This window comes from Gavialis gangeticus, unplaced genomic scaffold (assembly GCF_001723915.1).
Source record: "Gavialis gangeticus isolate Ggan-Ray unplaced genomic scaffold, GavGan_comp1, whole genome shotgun sequence".
NCBI lineage: Eukaryota > Metazoa > Chordata > Crocodylia > Gavialidae > Gavialis > Gavialis gangeticus.
The window spans coordinates 72,723,242-72,733,752 of NW_017728994.1; the positions used below are offsets into that span (position 1 = coordinate 72,723,242).

The 10,511-nt window shown below is 41.3% G+C and overlaps 1 long non-coding RNA gene across 1 annotated transcript in view; it reads right to left on the minus strand.

Annotated features, from left to right (window-relative positions):
• Nucleotides 1–362: 362 nt before the first annotated feature.
• LOC109287719 overlaps nt 363–10,511 on the minus strand; it is a 119,189-nt gene continuing 109,040 nt past the window's right edge. Inside the window, exons 2-3 of the long non-coding RNA XR_002094950.1 lie at nt 1,755–1,831; nt 363–395 (exon numbers count right to left, since the gene is read on the minus strand). This is a non-coding gene — a long non-coding RNA (uncharacterized LOC109287719). The remainder of the gene's footprint in view (nt 396–1,754; nt 1,832–10,511) is intronic.

Genomic DNA, 10,511 nt, shown 5'->3' on the forward strand with positions numbered 1-10,511 from the left:
GAAGGTTTTCTTCTCAAGGTACTATATATTAAGTCACACTAAAATGCTGTTTAATTTTTATCGCATCATTTCCTTAAAAAAACAACATAGGGAAGCCTGCCCGGCATTTCCAGAGGGGGGAAATGGACACAGCTTGTTGAAAAGTTCAAGTAACAATTTCAGCATAATTGGATACTTTTCCAGTGGTCGTCTTCTTCTCTGTTAACCACTTCTTAGAGACTGAAATAGCAAGAAAAGTTCCTCAAAATATTATGAAAGTTATTAAAAAGCAATCTAGAGTTCCCATTGTTAGAAGTCTTTGAGGGTAAAAGTTTTACAAGAAAAGCCTCTCTCTTTATAGGTTTGAATGATATCTACTTGCCTCAGCATTGCTGTATCTTCAGAAGACCACTGTCCTATGACAAGACAAAAAATACGTAAGTAACGCTACAACACAGCTGTCTAATAACAAAATGATAACACAGTGCACTCCAACATTAGCTTTGGGCATCTTAAGCTACTAAGAAAAATAAGGTACTCAACACATGGTTGCATTTTTGTAGAGAAATACTGTAACTAGTCCTAAACCAAGCCACCCTTCCCCATCTCAATACAAACCAGCCGTCACAGTGGGCCCTGAGATTGGTAGAACACAAAATATTCTCTTTTTGCCATGCTAGGGTCAAGAATCCTGATCAAAAAAATGGGTCTGGGCTGGAAACCAATCTGCCATGTCATCCAAGAAAATCTGGAAGGATTTTCCTTCAAATATATAGATCCAGAATATACATGCGTCCCTATATGAATCCACAAATGAGACGTATATACAAGATTTGTTTCTAAGGAGGAAATAATGAAATGTTGTGGCTTACACATTATTTGCCCACTGCTTTTAATCCCAACTCTAAATTGCCCTTTACAGATTGCCCCACCCAATTTTCACCATAGGTAAAATTCCCTCAAAATTGGCTTAACAGGTTTGTCTGATACTTAAAAAAGAAGGGAGAAAAATCAATGCCACCACTTAGGTAGGCACTCAGTATGTAAAACTCCCTCACGTCAAATTCTGGCAACATTATAGAAAACTGAAAATATTTCTTCAAGTGGTAAATGTAGGGCAACCTCCACCAGGAGTATTGCTACCAATCCCACATGTAATAAAAGACTTACATGGAATTTAAATAATCCATAGGCCTTGTACTGGCCATCAGTCCAGAGACAAATTTCACCAAAGTGCTTCAAAAGTAAACTAGTGAGGAAATGTCCACTAACTGTTTTCAGTTCTATTAATCTTGTGAGTTTACTTGCAAATATAGTAGGCACAAGATTTTGAGCCATAAATATGATTTCAAGTTTATCAAGTCCTCTTAAATCAGCAGAACTGATTATCTTTTGTAAGGACTCTATTCCCTTACTTATATAGTTTTAATTTGCCTGCCAGTTTCCAACCTGATGAGCCATGGCATCAAGAGAAGATTGATCAACTTTAAGTTTGTTTCCTATGCCTAAGTTATAATATACCATAATATATGCAAAGAATAAGATGCTAAAATTGCATCCTGTGTTACAAATTTGATTCTTCAAGAATTGTTCTAAGGTTAATTTGAATACAATGCTTGAAATAATGCATAATCCAATACATTATATTTTTAATACTATGTTGTAAATATATTGTGATATGTTATGAAAGTTGCAAATAAAATATGCTTTCATTTGCAGTTATAGTCTCAAGCTAAATTAAAGCATCAAATTTAATTAATTAAAACCCAACTTACTGTTCTTGCTGCCTGATCTGTTCGGGGCAGGCAACAATGATTTTTCCTAATCTTCTGATTCAATATCAATTCCATCTCTGGAGAAAAAACAAGGTGTATGTACTCAAAGTATTGCAGAGAAGCAGAAAGAAATGTTCCTTAAAGTACTTTAAGTGCTCTCTAGAGCTAAGCAGATTTGAGACATAGCAAAGGGAATATTTTTGCCAAAACCCTGTCTTTCACTTATATAATTCACACCTAAAAACAAGAAAGCATGGTTATAATGAATGGTTCGGTGTGAGAGGAGCAATGTAATATGTGGAATTTTGAACTATGCATTTTACATGCTCTTCGGATCCTTATTTCCAAATGCGAAGAGTGCATAAGGGAAGAATAAAACTTTATTAAGTATGACCTTAAGTTACAGAACAAGGTTTAATAACCCTTGCAGCAGAGGACAATGACCACCCTTGTCTCCCTTCTTTAGGGTGCTTGGGATATCTTTGGGCAATATACATCATAGTTGATGTCAGGGTTCATTGTACAGTTTTATTTTAGGAATATGTGAGGCAAGGACTTACAGAATGGTTTCCATAGGGATGATGCAGCTTTGAGCAGGGAGTTGGACTAGATGACCTCTGAAGGGGTCTTGTAGTCCTGTTTTTCTATGAATCACTATCTGGCTTATGCTTATAAGCAAGACTGAGTTAGGATAGGGGAGGTGCCCTACTAACTACTGCTGGTTCAAGAAGTACCTGGCCTGTAGTTCTTTTTTACAGAATCTTTAAGTTTAGCCATTTCCAGAACAACATAAATAAAATTTACTAAAGAACAGTCAGTATCCTGAATATGTGTAATTGTTGTTATTATCCATGTTTCAAAATAATTGCAGATATATATAGGTTTCCATTTGCTGCTTCGCTCTTCCCTTCATATTTTCCACAGACATTTCTGTTCCCACATCTTTCCCTTAAGTTTGCAATTCACCTCTTCACATCCCCTCCAGCCCTCAGCTGCTTACAACATTCTCCTTCAACACCATGTGGAATCATAGGCACCAACTTTTATTTGCTGGGGGTGGGGACCCTAACATAATGTCCCACCCCACCGGCAACACTGAGCCAAGCAGAGCCTGTAGAGGGTAGAGGCAGATCAGGGCACCCTACACTGCTGTCTTCCCCCTGCCAGGAGTCCCACACCAGCCACACGGTCATGGTGAGGCAACCCTTGCCGGTCCAGCAGCAGCGGGTTGGGCACAGAGGTGCCAAACGGTGACCCCCCACTGCTACTGAGTGGACAGGGGGTGCCTCGCCATGGCAATACTGCAGCGTCAGACTCCCAAGGGGAAGGCAGCAGCACGGGGAGTCCCAAGCCCACTGTGGTGAGCCTGCATGTGCTTCCACCATGTGCACAAATCTGGGGGGCATGTGCCCCCCATTCCCCCTTCCCTGGGAGTGAGTGCACACAGTGGTAGGGAGCTGTACCCCTCCCCCTGCCCCCTGAACAAGCCACCCATAGCTCTGTTTGACTCCCTGCCCTGGCCCCAGACCCCATGCACTGTCCTGGCTAGGCAGCACCCTCAGGTCCAGCCCCTGCCCCACTCCCTCCCTCACCATGGGGGTCTCAGTCTGTCCCCCCATAAACTTGACTGCAGGCAGCTAGAAGAGATGCTCTCCACTGCTGCCTAGGGCTGTATTCCTGGCCACATGTGGGGCTTGCTTTATTCCAATCCCTGCAGCCCCTTGCAGGGGCCTACAGCAACCTGGTTTTGTCAGTCTTCAGTTAGGGATGGGTGATCATCCTGGCCTATTCCCAAAAGGGGCCAGGGCTCTCAGGCCCCCATGTACTCAGTGCCTATGTGTGGAGTCAAAGTCAATGGATCCCATTGCAGATGACCCTTCCCAGCCCACTTCTTCTGTCTTTTCAGTCACCAACTAAATTCACAAAACTAGAGTCTTAGAGAATTGCAGGGAAATTGAACTGTCACCGTTCAGTGATTAATTCCATTCTTGGTTAGTGAGAGCACCTGGGACTCCTTCAAACAGTGGCAGTCAGCACCTTCTTTGAGGAAGAAAGTATATCATAATTCAAAAGCACACTATCTTCTGGAAGGTACTTCAGGCACCAGCAGTCATTGCAACCAACCTTTCCATTCACTAACAATTCCCTCCAACTCCTGTTATCTACCATCAGTATTTTGGATTCCTCCCAAATGAGCATGAAAATAGGACATGGAGTGGAATGGGTCACTTGTGCAGTCCCACAGTACTAATTTTCTCCCTTATTCTATCCAATAGCTCAGTGAAATGACTAGGGCAGTATGTAGAACAGCATGGACTACAATTCCAGCAATCAATAGGTATCTTTAGCACATCAGACATAAATGGAAGCAATGTTCTACCAACCCAAGGGACTATTTGAGATCTATAATTGGAGGAGAGCAGCTAACATTATGGGTGCAATTCAGTGGTTCTCAACCACTTTAGACTCAAGGCACCCCTGGTTAGACTTGATGCACTCCTACTTAGATTCAAGGCACCCCTCATAAAATGTCAGCTCTTTGTTTTCTCTAATTCATTTATTATGGAAAAAATAATAGAACAATTCTTCGGTTGCAAAGAAGTCAGAAAGCGTATGGCAGGACAGAATGCTCTTGACACTATGGATTCCAATTTGAGATCTCTGGGTTTATCTTGTGAGTCATGTTTGCACAACTACCAGTGCTAACATTGCATGGCACCCTGAAGCACCCTTGCCTGAATTCAGATAAAGGAAGCTGAGAGAATTGGGTTGTCTGTGCACACATCCCCCGACCAAAACACAATTCATTCACTGATGTCCTTTTCATCTCCACAAAAATTAATGTGGAGAAAAAAATTGTTGGCTGTTATCATTCATAGTGATAGACAGCCACTAAATGAGATCTGCAAGTGAAGCATAGCATTTAGCTAAAACAGAATTGTAAGAAGACAAAGGTAATGCTAGTGAAAGAGGAAAGCACTTGGATATCTGTTCCAACACAGATAAAGCAAATTAGACCATGGAAATGGATTCTTCATTGCTCCTGGCTTCTCTATAGCTAAGAACATGAAAAATGCCCTTTATAAAGTAACTGGCAAGAAAGCACTACTTCTTCATTTTGGAGTTGGACCTGGTCTCTTGGACCCACATATTCATGACCACTAGATTTGATTATTCTAATTCATTATTCTTGGATATTAAGGCATAAACATTTCAAAGAACTACAGTGAACTGGGAGCACAACAACATATCTACTCAGTGAACCACAAAGCATCCATCCACACAGCACTCCATTTCCCTTTCCAATTTCCCATTAAGAGTTAGATCAAATTCAAAGTTTCAGTCCATCTATTCACAGCCTTCCATGAGACAGTGCAAAAGGAAGCAGCGCATGCTACCTTTTTTTCCCTTTTCTTAATGCCTGCTCCTCATAACAACAACAAATGAAATTTTAAAAGATGAAGGTTTAAATGACAGCTACATATAGGGAAGGGCTAATTTGTCACAAAAGCCAGCCTTAAAGGTGAAATATGACCCGGAGAAGAAACCTTAATCATGTCCATTTCTATTTCAACATTTTGAACCCACCATGTTCAAATCACTTGGAAAAAAATATTAAGACATCATTTCCCCCATCCCTAACTAAAAGTATTATAAAAACAAACAAACAAACAACTGGGTTTAATTGCTATTTTGTGTCTGGGTTCTGATGAAGCGTGGAAAAGGGGCATTAGAATTGAGACAACTAGTTTTGAATCGTGTGAGGTTACAGACATTGTAGTAATACCATTTTATATCACAAGTCTTGTCTTCTCATGCCCCCCATTCCCCATACTAAGGTGTAAAATGTGATATCAGAATAGTGATAATGAAGAAATAACTGGTTCAGCCTGCAGGTTTATAGTGTTTACATTGTTCATACTGGTGTCCCTTAATGTACAAATGACTCATCCTCCCTTTGCTGTATCTCATGTAACCTTCTACTAATCTACAGTATATAAACTTATTAAACAATTCTGCTTCAAAGTTTTTTCTTCAGCTGAAACACCAGTCAATTTCCTTCTGGTTCTTAGAACTGCTTTTCAAAGAATCAAAGTAACTATATAGTCCTCTTTAAACAAATAAGGTTAGCTACCCTTTTGCCATTCACAATTCAACATTCACACTAAATTAATTTTTCCAAAAGTAATTCAAATAAAAGCTTTGCTGCTGCTACCCGTTTCAGAGCTACAAGATTGAATAAGGCATCTGAATAAAATTGTGTATTACAGCCTTCTTTAATATTTAAGCATGACATTCATTGATTTGTTTCTTGTTTTCTGCAAACCTTGACAACATGATAAAATAAATCATAAGAAGAAAATATAGTGGTAACATCTTTTATGGACTTCACATAGTCATCAATCTCAAGCTGTGAGTGAATTATCAGTGCAGCAAAAAGATCTATGTTTTAAGAGCTCCAATAGCATACTAGCTAGAGGTTTTTCACAAGCAAACTCAAGGCGAGTGACTGATAAGCATCATTATTGTTTTCTGAGAGTCTAGTTTATAGTGTGTTGTGGAGGTGTTGGCATATATGTTTCAGAAGGAAAGGTTTGATCAATTCTAAGTAGACATCTACTAACATATAAAAAATATAACAAGGGCTCCTGCTGAGCAGTATTAAAGTACCTATCGCACCATGTCAGCGTGACAGGCCCCATGTTGTGTTTTTGATTATATTTAATATAGAATTAACCTTTCTTAATGTAACGTATTGTGTATGCAACATGGATCAAAATATTTATTTCAACCAATATACAGAGCTCCTTTATTTAGATTTTAAGCAATATTTATTTATTTTTCAATTTATAAAACTTCCCACCAAAAATCTTCAGGGACCCAAAGCATCTAGGAGAAATAATACCCAAAGCTCTTAAAGTTTGTGAACCAGTAGGACATTCAGAATGTAAGCCATTGTAAACATCATATACAGCTATGTAACAAAGATGTGGGACAAGATAGCACTAAGGGCTATAGTCAACAATACTTTTTGATTAATAAATGTAACTGGTGGGCAGGGGGGCTGAACACAACTGCAATCTCAAAAATAAAGTTCACCCTTTACTACTTTTCTTATTAACACTCAGTTTTAAAAAGTTCTGAAGTGAGTACAGCAATGAAAAAGGTGCACATCCAGGAAGGTATATTGCTCTTTCTATGAAATAGTAATACTGAGGGAATGCCTTGTAATAATCAAATGCAATGAAGCCATATGTGAAACAGAGGATTAATTCATTGGGATAAGCCAAATCACTGCATTATTTGACATTACTGCATAATAAGGTTATGTAAAGGTATCGTCATTTTACTATGCAAAATGCTACTCCTGAAAGTAACTCTTTCAACAGACTTAGAAATATTTTATATCTGGTAAATGGGCTAATGAAAGCTTTAGGTTTAGAAAGCAGTAGCCTAGGGATTGTAAGAGTAAATATTAAGATGTTTTCTGACAAGTTGAATATATGTGGTTTCCCACAAAATCCCACAGTGCTTTGCACTCCATAAATATCACTCCTCTTCCCTCACAAGTTCTGCTATATGAAATATGATACCATGGTCCACTAAAACATAGCCATACTTTCATTGGTCTTGAATCTCAGGCACACATTTATTTACATAGGTTGAACACTATTCATCACCCTCATAATTAATCCAGTTATAAGATTATGATGCGTTTCCTTCACCATTGCATGTTGCATCAAAACATAACACTTTTAGTAAAAATGATTATCACAATTGCATCTGTTTAAATTACTAGACTTTTAAAAGTGCTTTCCCTTCTACTGTTATTATAAATAGCTACTTTTAATGGGCCAAATCATCAGGCAGATTTTTACTGGAATCTGAAATAATTGGTTGTGTATGAATGTTAGATTTGTCCATAGGACTAGGGACATAAATTACACACAAACTAATGTAAGTGATCAGAAATCAGTTCAAATCTGTAACACAACAAAAGTTCGGTGCAGTTAAACTGCTCTCAAAATGGCTTTAACTGGTTTAAGATAAACCTGGACAGAAAATTAACTGATTTAGGTTAAATCAGTTTATTGAACTTCTATCCCAGATTCCCTCCAGATTCACATTAACTCATGATCCTCCAGCACCTCAGGATGTTTTGCACCGCCCCACTCCTGCCACAGACTCCCCCTCACTGGGTGGGTGAGCTAGCATTGGCCCAAGCTGTCTGCTCCAGTTGAGCAGGGAGGTGTGGTCTAGCACCCCCTTCCTTCTGGCCTGAGCCAGTGCAGGCATGTGGCTGCATTTCCAGAAGTGAATGTTTGTTCACTTGCTTATCAGTTCAATCTATGCAGCTTAGACTAACCTGCAAAGATTGAATTGATTCAACCTTGGGCTTTTTGACTGTCTGTACTTAATCTATAAATCCATTGTCCATTGATTATATGTTAGAGTCATATTTTTGCTACTTTAAGATACAGTCTTATACACTTTACTCAGGCAAAATTGCAGGTTGGAAGATTTTACTTCCACTGAAGTTCTATCTGAATAAAGATTGAGCAAGGACTTCAGAAATAAGCTATCACTTTTTATGCTTCTAATACTTTAGAAGTGTAACAAGCAGTGAGATTATGATTACCTAAAAGAGGAGTGTCTCATGAGAAGTGCAAGATGGGAAGACTGCCACTCTAGAGACAACGTGCTGCAAAAGTGGGATGTTTTTCCCAGTACACACACCATAGTGAGGGTGGATGAAGCGTGTCTGGAGGGATCCTTTTTGGGGGAAAGAAAAAGGGAACAGGGGGCAATTGTGGAAGCCTCCAGAAAAAATCCCTGTGGGGGATTGGCTAGGAAAATCCTTGATAACAGAGTTTTTTCTCCCCCAGGGACAGTAGAAAAAAGGTTCACCACGCAGGCTGAAGACTGGAGGCAACCTGGCTGGGTAGTGCTTCCCTGGAGCCTGCAGAGTCATGGAGGGAGTTGCTGCAGGCTCGGAGAGACATCTGAGCTGAGGAATCCTTCCTGGGACAAGAAGGAGACCTGTGCTGTGGCTTAGCTGGGAAGGAGCCCACAAGCCCTGTGTGGGGTAAGTGTGCACTGAGCAGGAGGAACTGGAGGGAGACAGGCCCAGTCTGCTTGCATGTGGAGTTGAAGGAGGTGGGACATAGGCTGTGGGGTTCATGGTGGGGAAAGACAGGGCTTAAGGGACACTAGAACCTACTTATGTCAGGTGAGACTTCCTATAGAAAGCGAGAACGAGGAGGTGACGAAACCTTTTTCCAATTGCCTGGCGCGGGGTGTGTGTACTGGCCAGGGGGCCTGCCTAGGCCAGCAGCCCAGACCCTGTGGCCTGCTCTGTCAGGGGATGCAGATCAGGGGGAGAGAAGTGTATTGCAGAGACGCCAGGAGGGAGTGACAGCTGGCAGCATGTGACACCTAAAGCAAGCATAGAGGGACCCAAGCCAAGGAGGACCTGCCCACTAGGGCTGTACAAAGCTTTGGTCCTTGATTCTATTCAGTGGAGATTCGGCCTGATTCGGTAACCGAATCTCTAAATCAGAATTCAATCAGGAGACCCTTTAATCTCTGAGACACAAACCAGAACGTTCCAAATTGATTCAGAGAGATTTGGTGCTTCGGACATAGATACAGCTTTAAATGTTTTTTCTACATACCTCAAAGTAACAGGTGGCTCGTGAATGCTGAGATGCTGGGGCGAATGGAGTATCCCACAGAAGCACAGGGGGCTCCCCAGCATGCTCAGCAGCAGACCCAGAAATAGACCAGAAGCACTTCCAGGTCCCGCAGGGAGTGTACGCTCCTGTGGGATGCACCATCCGACCCACCACCTCAGTGTCCAGAAGCCACACCTGCTACCTTGAGGCATGTTGAAAAACTATTTAAAGCTGTGCCTATGGCTGAATCACTGATTCTTAGAATCAGCATTGAGTTTTTAGATTTGGATTCAGCCGAATCGAATGAGGGACAGTGATCCGAATCAATGAAGTGAATCACTGTCCCCGATTTGGACCAAATCCAAATCTGTCACAGGACACCTAGGCGTGTCTGCACCTTTAAGAGAAGAAACAGCTTAGCAAAGGAGCCTAGCAGGCTACACAGAGCCCCACAGCTGCAGGTTGCCTGAGTAACAAGCTAACAATGTAATTACCCAGCACTACAGGCTGTCAGCTGACCGGAAGGAGTCAGAGCCTAGGGCACATATAAGCTCAGGGCTATGGCTGGCTGGGGGTCACTGTCTTTTTGGCAACTGCCAGGAGAAGGAGCTTCTGCACAAGAGAGTGGCCCCATGCATCTGGCTGCCTGCTTTGCTACCTCCAAATGCAGTAAGACTCTAGGGGTTCACAAGGTGCCTAAAAATAAAGGGGGCTGATAGTCTAAGGGAGGGGATTATGCCCTCTTAAACAGGCAGAGTGCTGCCTTTATTGTTAATGTTATGTTGTAGCCCAGGGGCTTAGGTTTGTGTTATTGTTTGCACCAGTGGACCGGAAAGAGGCTAATTCATAGTTTCATAGTTCATAGTTTGTAGGGTTGGAAAGGACCTGAGCAGATCATCAAGTCTGACCCCCTGCTTTAACAGGAAAAAGGTACCGGGGTCAAATGACCGCAGCAAGGTGTTTGTCTAGCCTTGTCTTAAAGACCCCCCGGGTAGGTGCCAGCACCACTTTGCTTGGAAATTGGTTCCAGATCCTAGCCGCTCTGACAGTGAAGTAGCGCCTCCTGATGTCTAATCTGAAT